General features: G+C 37.0%; 1 protein-coding gene across 1 annotated transcript in view; it reads right to left on the bottom strand.

Annotated features, from left to right (window-relative positions):
- FNDC3A (fibronectin type III domain containing 3A) overlaps positions 1–19,052 on the bottom strand; it is a 123,553-nt gene that overhangs the window by 82,220 nt on the left and 22,281 nt on the right. The gene's annotated exons all lie outside the window — the stretch shown is intronic.

Here is a 19,052-nt window from a genome sequence, read left to right as displayed (position 1 = left end):
ACATCTTTCTTCAGCCTCGCTTGTACATGTCTAGATAGAGTGTATGTCCTCCTCCTGGTGTGAATCAGAGACAGACAGTTCTTTATATACACAAATCTTCAACTTTATGGCCAAAAATTTACTGTGTTAAGTTGCTAAAAGAAAATAAAATTGGTCTTGTTTACAAAAGAAGAAAACAAAAACCTAGAGTGTTACTCATTTTAGGAATACCAAAAAGAGAGGAAAGCATGAAGAAAAGGCAGAAATCATACAAATTCCTCTCATTCTGGTAGAGCAACTCTACAGATTATTGAAAAGATGGCAAGTTCTACCCTAACATAGCTGCCACTTTGATGAGATTTGATGGATATTCATATTTTCAAACTTGGGCCATGTGATTCAATACTGATTTAGCTCAGTTTTGAAGACACACTTCAAAAAAATACTATAAGTTGTTTCATGTGATACAGTGCTGTTATTGAAGAAAGATGTCTCCAGAAGCTTAGGCTCTGAGAAAAACACAATTAATTATAATCACTATTTACATTTTATCATGATAGTAAATTTTCCAGATCTTCTAAAGTGTGTCTGAATATAAAATTCAGTAAAAGTGAGCATTCATAGTATAACCTAAACTTAGAAATCAGAGGATTTTAGACAGGAACTTTAAATAAGACTTACAGGTCTTCAGGAAATATTGTATTGTCAGAGTTTATTGTAAGTGTTTGAAGACAGCATTTTAACAACTGGCTATCACCTTCAGAACGTGATGAAGGAGAGAAATACAAGTGAATGAGTTCTTATATTTCTTCTTCAGACTCCCCAAGCAGGTATAACTTTTTAAAGACATATTTCATTGATTTACTTTCTCCTCTCTGCTACAATTGAAAGTTTTAGCTTGAAATTTAGACTGGAATAAAAGTACCTAAAAGCTTTGCAGGAGTACCTAGGAACATCTTTCCATCTCTTATGTGTGGGTTGGATAACCATACTTGTCCAAGTCTTTTGGCTGATATAGTATGCCCTAAGTCCTAGGAGGAGCCATTCTGGCTGCAGCTGACATGTCAATACGTACAATTTTCAGTTCAATATTCTTGGTCTCCACTGTATAAACTGAGAGGTAGAAAAGCTGCAAAGCCCTCAAGTTTTAGGGCAATGACTGGTATAATTTCCTAGATTCCTACTTTTAAAGTAACCGGGAATGGGGGATGACTGGTATTCCTGCATTGTTTCCAATTTCTTTGTGTCAGTGCCTGAGCTTGGTAACCTGGGTAATAATGTTACCCTGGGAACCTGCTGGTTTTCCTTTTCTGCTGCAGGACATCCAAACCAGAGGCTCCAGCTAGCAGAGCGGATCCGAGCATGGGAACAGACATACTGGCCCAACTGCAACAAGTGGGCCCTATGCCTCCTGATTTTGCTTTGTAGCTGTTTTTCCTGTATGAGAATCTTTGTTGTTCATTTCACAGCTAGTCTGAGAAGGTAAAGGCTCAGCATGCCAACCATGGTGCAACACAGGGAGATGGGGCACTGTTCAGCAGCAGCTGTGCCATGAAGCAAAAGGTCTCCTGATAGAGTCCAGCACCACTCTGACACTCAGGATGTCATTAGATTTTCACATCTCTGACGACATCTGACTTCCACTCAAAAGGGTGAGGAGATTCACTGACTTAATGCAGTTTAATTACAATACTCAGTTCCCAGGATCAGGAAATAGAGCCTTTTTGTCAATGGACTATTAGTCTACTTGATGCCTGACTGTGTATTTATTTCACTGGCTCCCGCCTTCAGCCTTGCTTTTATGCTGTGCATTCACATTTGTATTTTACAACTATTCCAAGATGGATTGTATTTGCTGCCAAGTGTGCCAAAAGAGAATCTAAATCAGGACTGAAGTAATTTCAGAAGTTTCAAAAACCACTGGTTTCAGAGTCCTTGCGTTGGGGTAACGTGTGTCAACGTGGCCAGCACTGGTTTCTGGACCAGCCTTACCACTCCTGAAGCCCAACAAAGTAATCACTGCTTTGAGAAGGACATTTTTGACACCTGGTTAGAAGAGATATTATCAAAGACACACCATCACTCACAGGGATTCCCTCTTATCCAATAAAAGTCAGCTGCACATAATCAAAGATGCAAGAAAATTTCCCTAAAGGAAAAGTTAACATGGATCTTTCACAGCATCATGTGTTAGGCAAATAAAATATACTGGTTGCTTAGTATTTATAGCTCTTTCATCTCATTCTAGGTGGCTTTGTACAGGCTTGCACACGTCATTGTCCAACATGCTACTTCATGAACCCTGACATCAGTACTTATGAAAACCAAGGCATTGGTTTTTCTTTCACACTGAATATTCTAGACCTTGATCTCATTCCTCTTCTAGGCAAAACATTCATGTTGGCTGGAACTAAGTGAAAAGCTTTGGAAAAATCTGACGATTTGGCCTCTCTTCCTATGCCTCAGTCTTTTTGTGACAAATCCTGTTGCTTTACTCACAGTCTGTAAAGCTCTGCTATCCAAAGGCCAACATGCATTATTTTATCCAGATTTCCATTGCCTGCTCCTCTAAGATAATTATGATAATCTGAAGAAAAATCATTTGTGATGTGTCAATCTCAGTGGGAGGCATGTTTAACGCAGCCACTTTTCAAATGCCATTCCTCATTCTAAATCAACAAAACACTAATTAAGGACCTCACAAGCCGAACAAAATAATGCCAACTTAAGACACTGAGGCCTTGATAAAAACTATAGAATCCTACAAGGACTTTTAAAGCATGACCAACTATAACAGAACCAATTAAAAGTGTAAAAGAACAGAACCAATTAAAAGTGTAATTTCCCAATGCTAACACAACTTTGACTCAACATATTTTTGTCTCAAGTTCAAAATATGTTAAGGCATTATTACTAAGAAATGGAAGTATTAGGTCAACAACTAATTTTGGGTAATTTCCACTGGAACTATAAATTGTTTCCTTTGAACAGTTATTTAATGACGAACCACATGACCTCAGTACAGTTCCTGATGAAAAACAGTACAGAATCTCTTTCAAGAGAACAGCATACAAGTTGACAATACAAGACTGCAGCTATAAAACTATCCTAAAAAAAGTTCTTGCCTAAATAAAATTACTAGCCCGTATGACTAACGTTTGAAATACCCAAAACACAGTTGCCAAAGACTGTCAGAGTTTTAACAGTGAAATTTCATACGTTTCAATGGTACTTAATTTATTCTACAAAAGATATTTTAGAAGATAAACCCAGATCAAATGAACAACATACTAAGCTTTGTAGTAGTTTAATTAAATAGATATGGATTATAGAGGTTTCTTCCTAGCACAACATTAAAAGCAAAACCTACCCTAAAAACATAAAAAGGCATTGTGAAAGGGAACAGTATGCATTAACCCCCTTTCTTGGCATAGAATACTTTACTTTTTTCCTGATTTTAAAACTTTTACTTTGCTGCCCATCCACTGTCAGTTCAAGATACGTAGCCCGGACTGGCAAAGACCAGCTTCCTAACAAACCTGAATCATGCCGCATGTTAGAAAGCTCAATAGGGTTTTCTTGAAATTGCTGTTTAAACTCAGGCAGCTGCTCAAACCAAATAAGAACATAAGAAATATCCTCATGGTCTGGGTCAGCAGTCCAGGTCAGCAGTCCATCTAGCCCAGTACTTTGTCTCCAATATGTCAATCGGAGATGCTTATTTAGGGAGAGCAAGTGAGCCAGGCTATGTTCTGCAGTCCATCTCTGTCATTGTCCGTGAATTTGCTGAAACTTTGAGTTTGCTTACATTTTGAATTGCCTCCACAACCTCCTGTGGCAGCAAGTTCCTGAAGTTCACCTTTTAGCCATTTAAAAACCATCTCCTACTAGTTAGATATCCCCTAGATCCTGTGCTATGGGATTTGCTGAACAACAGTTCTGAGTAAATTGCATACACCTCCTTCATTATTTTTTTAAGCCTTAGCAGTTTCCCCCTCCTTGTTCCCAGTCTCTGCAAACTGAGGAGTCCTAATGTTTCTAATTTCTCCTAGGAGAACTGCTTCATTGCCTTGATCATGACAGTGGTACCTAAAACCACATCTGTATTAGCAAAGCAAGCAGAGCTCAGAAACATCACCTGGGATGATAAACAATGTTACAGTAGTCCTGAGCATGGCACGGGCTGATGCCAACGAGCAGTCTTCTCCCAGACAATACTGGAAACTATTCCGGAGACCACTCTTGGCAGGCAGTCTGCACACAGAGACTCTTTCTGGAGGAAAAGATAGTTTGCTAGTGCAGACTTGTTCCATGACACTTAGCCTCAGTCTCTAGGAACATGCTTGAGCACACTTAAATTGCTAATACATGAACACTGCCCAAGAGTAGCTTCAAAAAACATCATAATGTTTTTGCCTTTCTGAATGACTACTTAAGGGACACCCTCTTAATTAGCTTTGAAAATCTATTCTTCACCTTGATTATAATTTGAGCTGGTCTTATGTGATAAATACATTCTTAAAATACAACAATTCTATATAAAACTATTTAATAATATTTTTCTCCCCGAAGAATTCCAAATTAAAATATAATTTAGCTCAAGTAGTATGAACACATCCTACAGAGACATGCAACATTGACTTGGACATACCACGATCAATAGATACAATAACTTCACAATAATTTCATCTGAAGATCTTGTATATGATTTAGCTTTACTACATCAGTCTGTAAAATCAGAAAGTGCAAATCAGAGTAAAGGCAGTATGAACGTTCAAAGAGGAGAATGCTCAATGTTTCTTATTTCTATTCAGTAAACTCTTAACTATCTGCAAGAGAAACTACACGATGTTTCTGTAGACTCAACCAGGAAAGGAGCTGAATGTTTTTTCAAGTCTTATAGCTTATTTCTAACACTGAAGAAACGAAGTTTGATAATAATGGCTGGAGTCAGAAAAGAAAAATTATAAGACTAAGGATACAAACAACAGAGTGGAAGGGAAATGTATGCAAGACAGAGCTGCAGCCACCTTGACTGAGAGGCCTGCTCCAAAAAAGGGAAAACTTAAGTCCAAATGTTAACACTCATCTCCAGAAAGGTCTAGAAGTAACTTTTATCAGCATGAAGCAGAAGCTGCAGAAGACAAAATAATATTCTTAGAGGTACTTTGCCCCACCAATACGGTCACAGCAACATCTCTTAAAGGCAGAATGGCAAAAATACAAACACAGCTGATTTATATTTAACTAATCCCCTTTATGGATACAGAATACTTTCTTAAGCAGCCTAACATTTTGCTTGTGCCAGATAAATATGGAGTTTAAAGTATTTCTCCACTGGAGCACAGTGAGGGACAGAACGGAATTTAAAATACAGAGCTAGCTAATCCTGCTTTGAATATGTTCGTTTGCATACTAATTAAGGCCAAAAAGCCCATTAATTACACTGAAATAACAATTACCAACGACCCCTCCTTCTGTCAGTATGATCCACACTTCTACAAGCACCTCTACTTCCACTTCCATCCTACTAACAGGAGTGATGCATTAGCAGATTGCCAGGTTTCAAGATAATTTCAGCTAGGTGACAGGAAAGACAGCATCAAACTTGTGGCATCACAGATGCATATTTATTTTACAACATACAGGGAAAAGTCTTCCCAAAGCTCTCAGTCAAACAAAAAAATAATGATAAACTATAAATAGGCTTGCACAATTAATGACTGTTCTCCATCAGCTGGTTAGTAAGTAAGACCAAAATAAAATCTACAAACATTATTGTGAAGTACCAAACCAATACCAAATTGGATTCATCCTGATAAGGGCCCTAGATCAGGTGAAAGACTGGCAGAGCAGGAAAACAAAAAAAAAGTTTAGGACTAATCAACAAGCATGCTACTTCACTGTTTTAAGGCAACATCTTTCCATAGCAGAAACTGTAAATACAATTAGAAGTCCAAAATATTTCTGTCCCGACGGAGGGAAAAAAGGCACTAAGTAAATCCTGAAATAAGTCAATGAGCTCTAGAAAACTAACAATAAAAAATGTCTCATAGCAAGTTTGACAAATTTTTCTTATTTCACTTACCATTACTCATGTGCAAAAGCAGCACTCTGAATAAAACTCAGAGGCTAAAGAACAAGGCTCCCTCCCCAAATACACACAAATATGTGAATATTTTGCCACTTCTATCAAATACATATATGCAGTGGATCTGTAAGGTAAAAGAGATTTTCTTTGGAAAAACTACCTATGCAAAAATATTAACTAATATATCATACATACAGAGAAAATATTTAAAATTTATTAAGATTCTAGAAGATTAAATTTAGTCTGAAGTAAAAAAAAAAACCCACCCAGGCAAATGATTATGTCTAGACCTATACTGGATGATCTTTCACACATGCACAAACCAAAATAAATCCAGAATTAAAACAGTTGCTAACTTCCTCCACCCTGCTCCATAACGGTATGAAGACCTATCTAATTTGGGGAAATTTTTGAAGATCAGTTTTGAATAAGGTTTATGGAAGAGAGTTTAGTTTATCCTTACCATGTAAGGATATCCAAGTATCATACATTTAAAGCTGCAGTTCAAATAATACCTGTATTTCTAAAAGGACCAGACTGACTGAAATGCAGTTTCTAACTCTTCTAAAGCCAACACAAACAGCAATAGATTTCATGATATCAGTAGATATCAATTCAGAGTTACTGGGATACGAGAGAAGTATTTTTGTATTTGCATTAAAGAAAAATCTACAGACATCAAGGTCCCTCTGTCTCTCCAAAATATCTTAGCTCTTAAACACATCCATCAGTATAGTATCAAGGACTATCAGCCTTCTGAAGAGGAAAAGTAAAAGGTTACATTTTTTAATCCTGACTGAAGCTAAAGAAACCAAACTACATTAAATACTTTGTGTCATGTGTGAAGTTGCAGCATAAGCCCATGTGAGAACTGGCACTCCGCTCTCTCCACAGGCTAGCACTGTCTACCACCACAAAGGCAAGAAAACCAAAGGAACCGGATTGAATTTCTGTGTAAAGGGATATTTGGAATCCTTCCCTCTCCCTAGCCACCCCCCACCTCCCACCGAAGGGGAAAGGAACTGAATGAGTTACTTGATATCTTCCTCTAAAAGAAGTTAGTTACGCTTCGTGAATTTACATATTTTTCCAGAATGAGTGAAACCTGGGACAAATTTTGCAACCAAGATAAAAGCCTCTGAACATATGTAACAAGAATGCCAATTGATCTGCCACTAAATATATTATAACAAAAAAATTGCAATCTTTTAGCAAAGTCAATTCATAGTCTGGTACACATATTAAAATACTGAAAAATGTGGAGAAGTAAGAAGGCAAGGAGAAAGTGGGGTCAAAAACCTAGGATATATTACATTAATTTTATTAATTGCTAAAATAATATATAATATGAAGAAATAAGAGTACATTATATTATAACTGTGGTTAAAATGTACTTAAATGAAATAATGTAAGAGACTGCTCCAGTACAACAAGAGAGATTACAAATTAGAGCAAACCAGTACTACTGAAAAGCACAGTTTTATTTTTCTCTCATTCTGGAGTAGTTTTGGGGCATATGTGTGGTTTTGGGGGTTGTAGGGTGTTTTGGTTTTGTCCTCCAAACAAACTTCCTAGAAGCCAAGAGGGTAAAGTGTTCCAAAATATTTCCCTGGACCTTTGAAACCGTAATTCAAAGAGAATCAAATCACAATTCATTTCTACACTCGCAGAAAAAATATTCTTTTCCAAGATGTTTTAATAGGAAAGAGATGAGAGCATCAGGACCGTGGTTGGTTTTTTTTGTTTTGTTTTGTTTTGTTTCTTCTTAACTTGAAAACATCTATATTTAGCATTTTATGGTTATAGGTGCTGAGTCCGTAGCAAATGACTGTCAGCAAAAATCACAAATAAGGGAAAGACTTTACCGAAACCATATTTCTAAATGCACTAGTAATATAAAAAAGACAGCAGTGGTTTGTCTGAAAATATTGCAACTGAAATTAGCTCAGGAATACTGATGAGAAATATTTTTAGCCAAAAGGACAAATATAATTTAGTTTTTGAACATTTAACAAATTTAGGAAAACACTGTAGCTAATGCTTTTGGTTATTCTGACTTCAAAAATTTTTAAAACACTCAACTAATCCTGTTAAGAATTGGTTACAGCCAACCCCTTTGTAAGATATATACTGTATCTTTAACAGTCTGTCTGCTACAAGATTAAAAAACAGTGTATTTCTGGAAAAGGGTGAATATAGTACAACACAACTTCCAAGCAGAGCCACATTTATGCTCTGTCATTAGGGCACATATTCAGAACAATCACATTTTTCTCCACTAATAGCTCCAATCAAGATGTTAATTAGTGACATGCTTTATCTCGTAACCCATTTCAAACCCCTTAGCACTTTGACTTACTGTTGCTCGCATCCTTTTATTTCTCTCATTCAACTGGTGCTACCACAGTGACAAAGGATGAAGGAAGATTCAACAGGCACCACACTCCAGCTGCTCCAATCTGTTCCATTCACTTAATACTGAGGTAATCTTCGGCGATGTGCTGAGCGCTGCCTCCCCCTTCTTTTAACAGGGCACCTTAACCTAAACACCACGCCGGAGTATCTCCCTTTACCTTCCTCTAGAGCTGTGCATCCACAAAGCATGTGGAGGCAGGATGTGAAAGGTAGGATCAATTAACAATATAGTCAGCAATACCTACCTCAAGCCTTCCTTCCTATCAAATTAGCCAACGTACAGTGAGCTTCCTGCTGTACACGAATGTATCATGTCACCATAGCAACTAAATCAACAAATAGCTGCTGCAGCATCTGCTTCTGGATCATCTAACGTCAGTCAACAGAAGGTTCGGGTTTAAGAGAACAAAGCTTCCAAATATATGCCTTTTTATAACTGCATTTTTAATTTAGCTTCCCAATTCCCAGATAGGATATACTAGCTCGGAAAGAACCAACTTCTGACATTATACTCGAATCTATGATGCAGCTCATTACTTCAGTCTGCAAATAAGCCAGAAAGAAGGGAGGAAAAAAAACCCCAACACTTTATAAGAGAATAAAAAGATAAAAAGATACAGCAAAGGAATAATCAACTGGATTCTACTGCACTTTTTCTTAAATACTGTGTTACTCTATAATGTGCCTTTATTAGGTACATTTAGTAGCATGAAAAGAAAAGAAGTGTTTCCCAATTTTGCTTTATAATTTACACGTCTGCCCTAAATAATACTATAACCAGAAATACTTCTTATTAGATATTAATATTTAAGACATTTTAGATGGCTGACAAAGATGGTTTCCCTTTATTAATCTCCACTAAAGAGCTGAACTGAAAACATCCAACAACTGGCACACCCTCACCTGTGGAAAAAGACGGCTATGGAGGGCAAAAATCCGCATCCCTCCCTTCTTGTGAGAAGTTACTTCAAACACCACATATGCATCACTCTGGTATAAGTCCCAACCCAAGAAGACAAGATACATGAAACTGCTTTGTAACAACTTGGTATCTGGAATGTGACAACATGAGATTACCTATTAAATGTTGCCTGAGGAATTAAAAAAAAAAAATAGAAAAATTACTTGGACAGTAATATCTTCAAAGGTTATAAGCAAGTGTACACACACATACACACTTATATAAATGGACTCAAACCTACAGCCTACTTATAACAAAAAAAGTAACTTTCCACTATTTTAATATAAATTCATATTCCTAATGTTTGATCAGCAGGAAATTCTTTATCAAGTAAAAGCTTTCTAGGCTCAAGGTATCACTTATTCATACCCAGTATCATTTTATTATTGAAAACACTGAGTTTTCAAAGCAGATGGTTTTCCATCTATGTACAGTCTTTTGTTACAAGGAAAACCATTATATCTACGTTGGCTCCACAGTGTGGTCCAGTGAACAGGGAAGACTGGACACAGACTCAAGATGATAACTCTGTTGCGGCTTCGACATGGACTTACTGTAATTTGTAGGTTTGTCACCTCACCTATGCCAGAGTTTCCCTGTTTGTGGGACTAGTACAACAGCATTTGTATGTCCCTAAAAGCTACTGATCAAAGAGCACTGCAAGACTTGAGTGTTGTTATTTATTAGCAGCACAGGAATTGCCAGATGGAATCACATCTGTGGTCCAGCTAAGGTAATGTCAGTTACAAATGTGGCACAAGTAGTTTTTCATTGATTCCGTGTTCAAAATCTGCTGTTCATATCATAATGATGCTAACGAGGTTACAAACTACTCTTTTCCACAATCAAACCCACTAACATTTAGAAAACAGATTAAATGGAAAAATGCAAAAGATCTATGTAACGGGTACTACAGGCAGCATAAGACTATTAAAAAGGAACAGCTGACACATCAGTAATAAAAGCTAAATTAAAACAGTGTCGTAAGCCTTTGGCAATTTAAAACAATTTAAGTATTTCATGGTTGTGAAGAATGGTACTTCTAGCTGATTCTTTCTTAAAGCCAACTTTCATAAGGTTTTTGTACTCTGTCTTCCTTCAGACTTCCTAACGACTTCCTCCCTCCCCACTTATATTGGCTAGTAATCAATAAAGAGTTCTGAAAAGTTTAGGTTGAGCTCTGCACAATACAATGCCAATTCATAGCAGGCTAAACACACAACATTTCCATAGTATCTTTAAGGAAAAGTAATGTTAGAATTTTTTGTCTTAAATTATCTTCTGTGGTTTTTTTTGGTTTTTTTTTTTTTTTTTTTTTTTTTTTTTTTTTTTAATATGAATGATAGAAGAAAACAGGCTTCTTGTCTTTTTTTGTAAGCATCCTATGGACATTGATCTTTGTCCAAGTAACACAATGCAACACTCAAAGTTCTAAAATCTTCTATTTTCCCCCCAAATGTATTTGAGCAAATTCCAATATACAGGTTTTCCACAACTACAAAATTCTCTACCCTAGCATGTGCTAATACTAACTGATAATCTAGAGGGATCTAACTGCTCCATGTGTGGAGATTAATACTTTCCTACTGAAGAACAGAAAAGGTCTGGGTAGTAAAGGTCATTAACAAATCTTTGTTTTCAGGACTAGGGACAAAATCCATGCAGAATTAACTAAGTGTTACATAATACGTTGCAGTAACAACTTACACGTTTATGATTTTGAAAAAATAAACACAATCCAAACTATTTCAGGTTAGACAAGTAGTAGCAGCATGTCCTGAAGGAAGTGAGAGAGAACCTATCTTTTCAGTGACATGCTCTTAAGGCCTATGTATATTTTTCAGAAGAGAGCAAGCAACTCTGCATCATTTTTCTAAAAGGCAGCTGACATAATAAAAATCAGCAAACATTTCATCTTTAACCACTGCTACAAGATACTGTCAGCGCCACTGAATGCACTAAGACAACAGAATGTCCCTAGAAGCAACTGGAAACACCGATGTTGGAAAGATGACTAGACTGTTCAGTGGCACTGACATTCAAAAACTACGTATTTCACTGCTTTTTGTAGAAAGGCAGGTTGGAAAGATGTGAGAATTGGTGATGTTTTTAATTTAGCAGGTAAATTATTTTTATTTATGAAAAGTTTTTTAAAATTCATACTGTACTCATGTTTCCTCCCCTTCTCTTCACGTGAAAGATGATCAGTAGAAAGCAAGCTGATCTTTGGGGGGGGGGGAGGGGGGAGATGGTTTGGAGCCTTGTTTTGTAAAAATATAGTTTTCTGAGAAGAACCAGTAAAAGATAAATGTTAAAATCCACATCTAATGTCACTGATAAATGTTCAAGACTTGTTAGTGCCCACATTTAACAGTGTCAATCAGTTTACTTCCCGTAAGTGTGTTTGTCTCATTCTTTATTATTGAGAAATATTTAAAATTTTTATCTGCTTGTTTCTGCTTTGTCTTTTTTCTTTTGCATTCTCAGTTCTCACAGCTTGGCTAAGCAAAGTTCTATTTGTCTCATTTACAGCAAACCCAATCTGTTTCATTAGCATTGACACAGTCTGTGGTTAGCAGATAGTGCACAGAAAATTTGCTACTTAAAATAATCCCACTATTGTATCTTTAAATCAGTAAGAGTATAAACATAAGGGTAACAGAAGTGTTAAGAATCTGGATAATGCAAGAGACATACATTTGTGCTTCAAAGTTTTAAGCTAATCCTAGTTAACAGGGAATTAGAAGGAAGCAGTGTTAGGGACAGTCACTGAACTCTGGAACTTTCTGAGGCATCGGGTCCTGGCCAGTGGTTAGACAGAACAAATTGTATAAATAAAAACTGGAAGACTCTCATTTCATGATGATTTGTTGTTTGAAATCCCCAGGACTTCAGCTAAGCAAAACTGGGCAAGAGACACAGCTTGTACTGCACAGCAAAATGGCAGCAAGGGCTAAGCTTTCAGCTACTTTGCAGGGGCCAGCCCCCTCAGTAAGCACTCCCCCTGAGCAATCCATGCATCTGCAACAGTCCGAAACTGAATCAGGGAGTAAACTTTCATTAGAGTTGTATCTAGATGCACTGAGAGGCAGAATACTGCCAATATAATTTTGGAAAACGAAGTAATTTAAAGATTGTGTGAAGTGAAAGTTACAATTAAAAAAAAACAAAACAAAACACCAAACCCCCAGCTGCTTAAGATGCTATTAAATGTTGAGAATCAAAACACTTATTTCTAAAAAATAAAATATCTAAAAGTGCTGTAAAACGTTACATGTGGCACTCTTCAAAGAAAGCCAGGCACTTTGAAGATTTTTGATTTGATTCACAACAGGTTTTTAGATATTGTATTTAAAATAAATAAAAACCTTCATTTCCTGTAACAATCCTGTCTTCTTCACAACCCTTGTGGAATCTAACCACCCTTGCAATTATTTCAATTGAGCATCAAAACTGAAGACACTTTTCAGCTGTACTTCAACTATATGTTCTTTGCAATTCCCACGCTTTTGCTGTAAGCTGTACCAGTAGTTGCCATGTAAAATACTTTGTGGTGAATGAGTATTATTTGGTGTTTCCCTATGCAAAAAAAAAAAAAAAAAAACAACAAAACAAAACCAAAAACTTCCAAAGACTGCCTACTTCCAGTCTCCAAATCTGTTGTGAAGATCTTAACGCTGAGAAGAGGGGAAGAATTAGTTTGCTGGTTAGCACACACATGAAAAAGCCAAACAGTTGTGCCATTGTTAGAGAGTTTTGCTAGTATTTTCCTTTCTACCTAGCGATTAAACCAAAAAAATATTCTTACAAGCATTGTGAAAGCTATCCAAGATGAACAAAGTGATGTGGACAGTTAACAGATTTGCTAATGACAACGCAAGTCAATGGCACTTAGAAGAATTTCTTTGTCAGTAATATCTGGACATGTCTGAAAGTGTGTGCAACCAGTTAGGCATTCACCAAGAAACAACATACAACATTATAAAGTGGTCATAATCAACCTTTGGCCTAACAGTTGAACACATTATTTCAGAAAGGTCATAAGGCTACAACTTTGTAACTTTATGTTCCTCTGTAGGCTGAGGCAGAGCCTTTTGGGCTCGTCCCTACTTCCTTCACCCTTCTGAAGTACAAAAAGAGGACCCCGCGAGCAAGACAAACACTATTTCTCTCCCCTACAACCACTAAGCACCAAGAACAGCAGGTTACTGGTGGAGATCTTCACCAAGCATAGAGCAGCTGAGCTCACTGCGGCTGTGCAGTATTCTGTAATTTACACGGCTGTTTCAGGGGCTGAAGTGATAGGTGGGAGGAAAAGGTACCACCTCATTTTTAAGGAACTCTGCTGAACAACTCAAATCAAAATTTGTGATAAGTATCCTTTAAAAGCTATCCCCTTCCTTCAATGCACAATTAAGAGAAAAATTAGGCAAGCAGAAACTGAATTCGGACATTTAGTTTCTGAAGAATCTAGAACAGCTCAGATTCCTGTTTGGTTTTGGTTAAAGGCCCGCAATATTTAAGACTGATGGATGTGTCTCTAACATTTCTACTTTAAATTAGAGCACAAAACGAAGTGGCAAAGAACTTCTCCAGTAATTCAAAATAGCATTTAATTAAAAAAAAAAAAAAAAACAACCAAAAACCAAACATTAGAATGCTAGGGGTTTCAATAGCACTTCTAAAGTAGTCTTGTTCCCCATGATAAAGTTCCCTATACGCCCAGCTTTGTGTAAATCTGGGTATCACTATATACCAAAACACTGTGTGACAACACAAACCTGAGCTGGAAGAGAGGAAATTAAAGGCTATGTCCTCAATTTGATCAGGTTGGGAAGGCTCATCAGTACTGGACCCAGGGCTTGGTGGGAGAAATCTCTACAACCCCAAGCCTCTCTCACATATTTTCTCCTCTACTTCCAAAAAGAAAGGGAGAAAAATTAGAGTCAAGGGCCATTTTTGTTATGTGTGTAAACCTAAGTCTATCTCTTCCTGGAGAATGTCGTTCTGGCCACTCTATAAAGTGTGTAATTCTGTAATAGGCAGAGGGTTAGATGGACTTTGCCCAGTTATAAAGAAACCTCTCAATCACCAGGGGACAAACAACAGGCTTCAGCTAGCAGGGAATGTACTTCAGATTACTTGTTTGCAAAGTGTTCAATTCTCACATATTTTAAGAGTGGGGTTTGTGTAGTTAAAATATGACTTTGCAAAGCAGTTACATTTTTTGTCAAAACTTGCAGAGATTACAATAGCTGTCTTCTGAGTAAACATATGTAAGCAATAAGGTTGATGTCGTAGGTCTTGGACTCTGGCAGTCAGGTCCTGGCTTATTCAGCATTAAGTGTCCCACAGTACAGAGAAGGGGACCAAGGAACATGCCTGTGTCCAGGACGCTACTTGGACATAACTGTACCCTTCCAAACCTTACTAAGAGAGGAGCGTGCAGACTTAGGAACAGGGCCCACTCACAACAGACTGCAGAGCAACTGGGCTATCTCAGTGCTAACAGCTCCAGGCAGTTTCCACCTCCTCACCTTGTTAAAAAAAACAACAAAACAACCCCAACAAATCCCAAAACGTACAGATTTTTAGTCACCTTCTTAAAACATGAAAGATACCATCTTCCGGGAATGCTTATTTCTTCCCATTGACTATATTAGCAACCTACAGTGACTAACTGACTTTAAATCCGATTTTCATATGTTATCCAATTATCCCAAATGTCAGTTTCTGAAGAGATTCATTCAACTGGGGAAATCATGTCTCAAGTACATTGGGAGGAATCTACTGTATCAGAGACCAAAATTAATCTAGGAGTCATACCAGGCAAATGAAACAGACATTTTAGAGAGAAAGAGGAAGATTACTCAGAGAGGTTTTAAGGATACTTCATTCCATGAATTTTCATACTGAATACAAGCAGGAAATGCTATGAACTACACAGCCTTCGCTCTTGTTTCTACATTTATTTTCAGACAGCAAATATTAAAATAAATATATTTGGATGCTAGTATGAGTTGTGCAATAAATCTGATGCTGCTTTCTACTAATGTAAAGCCGTATAGTATTCATACATAACTATATACCAAAAAATTTTGAATCCTCACTTTCTGCTGAGGATGATGGCTGCTTCTAGGAAGCTTAAAGCAAGTTTTCAAGGCATCTGTAATCAAGGATCTAGTTTAAATACATTAGAGAAAATTCTGATTTCACAGGCAAAAAAAAATTTACACTTAACCAAGACAAAACTTCACTCTTCCTGACCAAAAAGTATGATTAACTCAGATACAGAAAGGACCTAATAACCTTGAGGCATCAAAACCCACATCCTCATAGCTTTTTTTTTTGTGGTGCTGTTTTTTAACTGGTTAATGGGTATGATTTTTCATAAACTTCTCTATAAAAGATCTTTTTTTATACAGAATGTTATATAGAAGTTTGATTATGTATTTTCCAGTGATGGTTGCTACAGAAAAGTACTAATCAATCCTGGAAAAAATACAGCTTGATAATCAGCTTCTGTAAGCTAGTGCTGCAGCATTACATGCAGAAGAGTTCCAACGGCTCCAATGAACACAATTCTGGTGCGCTTCAATGCTATGAAGTCACTGAAGGATGGAAGAATAACTGTCGACTAAAACAAACTTTAATGAATATCCAAAATGAAGAGTTAGATGCATCTGCTAATTCAACAGAGCCAAAGTTAAAAAAAAAAAAAACAACAAACAAACAAACCCAAAACCACAAAACAAAACAAAAAAAAGACATAAGCAGCCACGCATGCACTCTGTACTCCGTAAAATCAAAACACAGATAAAGGAAAGGAAAGCAGCACAATATGGGAAGCACTGAGAACACTTATAACAGTATATGTTGTTAAGCAAATTGTAAAATGGATTTTTTTTTCTTGTAGAGGAAAAGATCATGAAACATATGCAGTTCTAGGCTTGATTTTCAGCACCAAGGCAAAAACAAAGCAAGCTGGAACTTGATAGTGTACCATATGCTTTTCAGAAACAGAAGTATCAGAACTAAAACTGAGGAAGAGCATTTAGTAATCTAGTTTACATCTTCACCATTGTATTTCTGCTGTGACTCCACGTACATAAACAATCTGAAAGCCAATAAAGGGGATTCTCAGAATTACTTCATTTGGGTTTTTAGCCATCTATCACTCTGCTGAAGACTTCCTCCAATGATAAGTTAATAACTTTAAGATCAGAGGTTTGAATATTTAAAAAAGAAATTGGTTTTAGATTTACTAACTTGTAGATTTGATGCTAAATATCTATTTCAGTTCAAAGAATCTGCACTTAAATTCACACACAATATATATACATACACACACAGACAACATATTACATGTATACACACACACACACTACATATATACACACACAGAGTGGGATTTTTGGAAAACCCACTAAGCATCTAAGCTTCTGAATAAAGCTTGGAGGACAAGCAACCAGCTTGCCAAGCCAGAAGTATTACTTTATAACTATACCTGGCTGAGAAATAAAGCTGACTGAAGGTCAAACACTGTGTTCCATTCCCCCCCAAAATGGAAATGCTTAACAGGTACTGGGCTACTTTGGGAGTGCTACCTACCTTTCTGGCAATAAAGGACACCTAGGTTATATAGGGATGTCTCACTCCGCAACTGTTAGCTTTAGTGGGAAGGTGCAGAGAGGGTCCAGAACTCCAGGCTTGCTGCAAGCTTTTGTCAGCAATTTACTGATTTGTCTTGGAACAGCACTGGGTGCTGTAGAAACTTTCCAAAACAATTTAACATCAGTCTAATATCAGGAGAACAAAGTGTCTCCTAAAGAAAGTAGTTTGAACTCCTGTCTCATTTTCCTCTCAATCATGAATTCACCTCCCCCTACCAAATCAGGACTCACGTAATCAAACACATCCTTCCTGTCCAGACTCAGCAGTAATCAGTAAAGCCTCACTGCAGTAGTTACCCTTACATGAAAAATCCTCAAGCGCTTCTGTCCTCGTACCATGTTTTCTCAGTGTCACCTAGTTTCTATCAACTCCTATGGATCTTCTCCATACTTCGTCCACAACCTTACTCACCACCAAGATATAAGTACATTACCCACTCACATTGAACACAGTGATGAGAAGGTGCAAAAGCAGTACTTCTGTGCTTAGAGAGGGAGCAGCTAATAGGCTTGGTCTTTGCTTTTTATTTTCCCTGGGTTTGTCCTATGAAGCTAACAATAGCCCCTTGCTGTGGGATGCAGAATGAGATAGTCTCCCACTGCAGCACTGAGTAGCATATGAACATCCACACAGTTTAAGCTCCCCACGTTTTCTGTCTGAACACACACATTCCTCTAACTTTGTGGATTGTTTTGTTTTAAAACATGGTGGAAAACTACAGTTTTAATCTGATCAGACACTTCCACTATTTGAAGCACATGACCTTTCATCTTACCATGTTCAAATATTTGTACTACTTTTTCATATTTAAACCGCTAGCAGAACTTCAAGTATTTGAAACAGATTATCTTGAAGACACAAACTGTTCCAGAAAAGTACTGAATGGTCTATATCCATTTGGTAACTCAGCTATGCAGTATATACAACATAAGTCACAACAACTGTAATAGTTAATTCTGGTAAGATGCAAGGAGGGGGGGAACTGATTAAAAAAAAAAATCCTCAGATGTTTTACAGCTGAACAAAAACTTGCAAGTTTAGGATACAGCTAACTAGTCTAACATAAGAAATATCAACATATAAACAAAATTTTTAAATAAAGAGTTTTCTACCAGGTTTTCAATACCTTTTCCAGTCAGGACTGACTAAAACTAATTAGAATGGCCGCAGTCCAACCTACACACTATGAAGACAGAAGAACATACACATTTATTTACATGGACAAAATGGCTCTGAATTTTGATTGTAGGAACACAATTAAGTTCTGTCAGACCTTCAGATTATGTTCTAGATTATGCAATCCAACACCACAACTCTGTTACGAAAGAAACTGGAAACCCTACAGAACGTATTGTAGCTAAGCAAGTAGGAGACTTGCAGAAAAATGAGCAACTCCATCATGAAGGCAAAAGTCTTCACACTTCTTCTAGCTTCAAAGTTACAAGAAAAAAAAAAAGAACTAGTATTCTGGTTAAATACTTCTCAAAAAACATGAAAAAGGCTCAGAATTACAATGTGTTGTACTTGAATACATCACACTTCATTTGAAAGTATACACCCTTTAATTAGCGTACCATATAAAACAAACGTAACAAATAATTTAAGATCCTTATAAATAACAATGGCCTGCTTGATCTTTGTGTCTTAATTGGGCAACCTTGGAGAGTAAGCAGAACTTGCAATTCTGGATTTCCTATTTGCAGATATACCGAGTATTTTCTACTTAGTGATGACTTTTAAATCACCACATGCAGAAAGGGTTTCCAGTAAAGTTTACTGCCACTTAACAAACGCGTTTGCAGATTCTTCATGAGTCACGTATCAGATGCAAAGGAAGGACAGAAAATGAAAATTGGACCTTCCACTAGACATAGTAGAACACAGAACAGTGGACAACATTGTGGTATAACTGCTAGTTATTATGAAATGAAG

This window comes from Vanellus vanellus, assembly GCF_965231255.1.
Source record: "Vanellus vanellus genome assembly, chromosome: 1".
Lineage (NCBI taxonomy): Eukaryota > Metazoa > Chordata > Aves > Charadriiformes > Charadriidae > Vanellus > Vanellus vanellus.
This window is presented reverse-complemented; position numbering and strand designations above follow the sequence as displayed.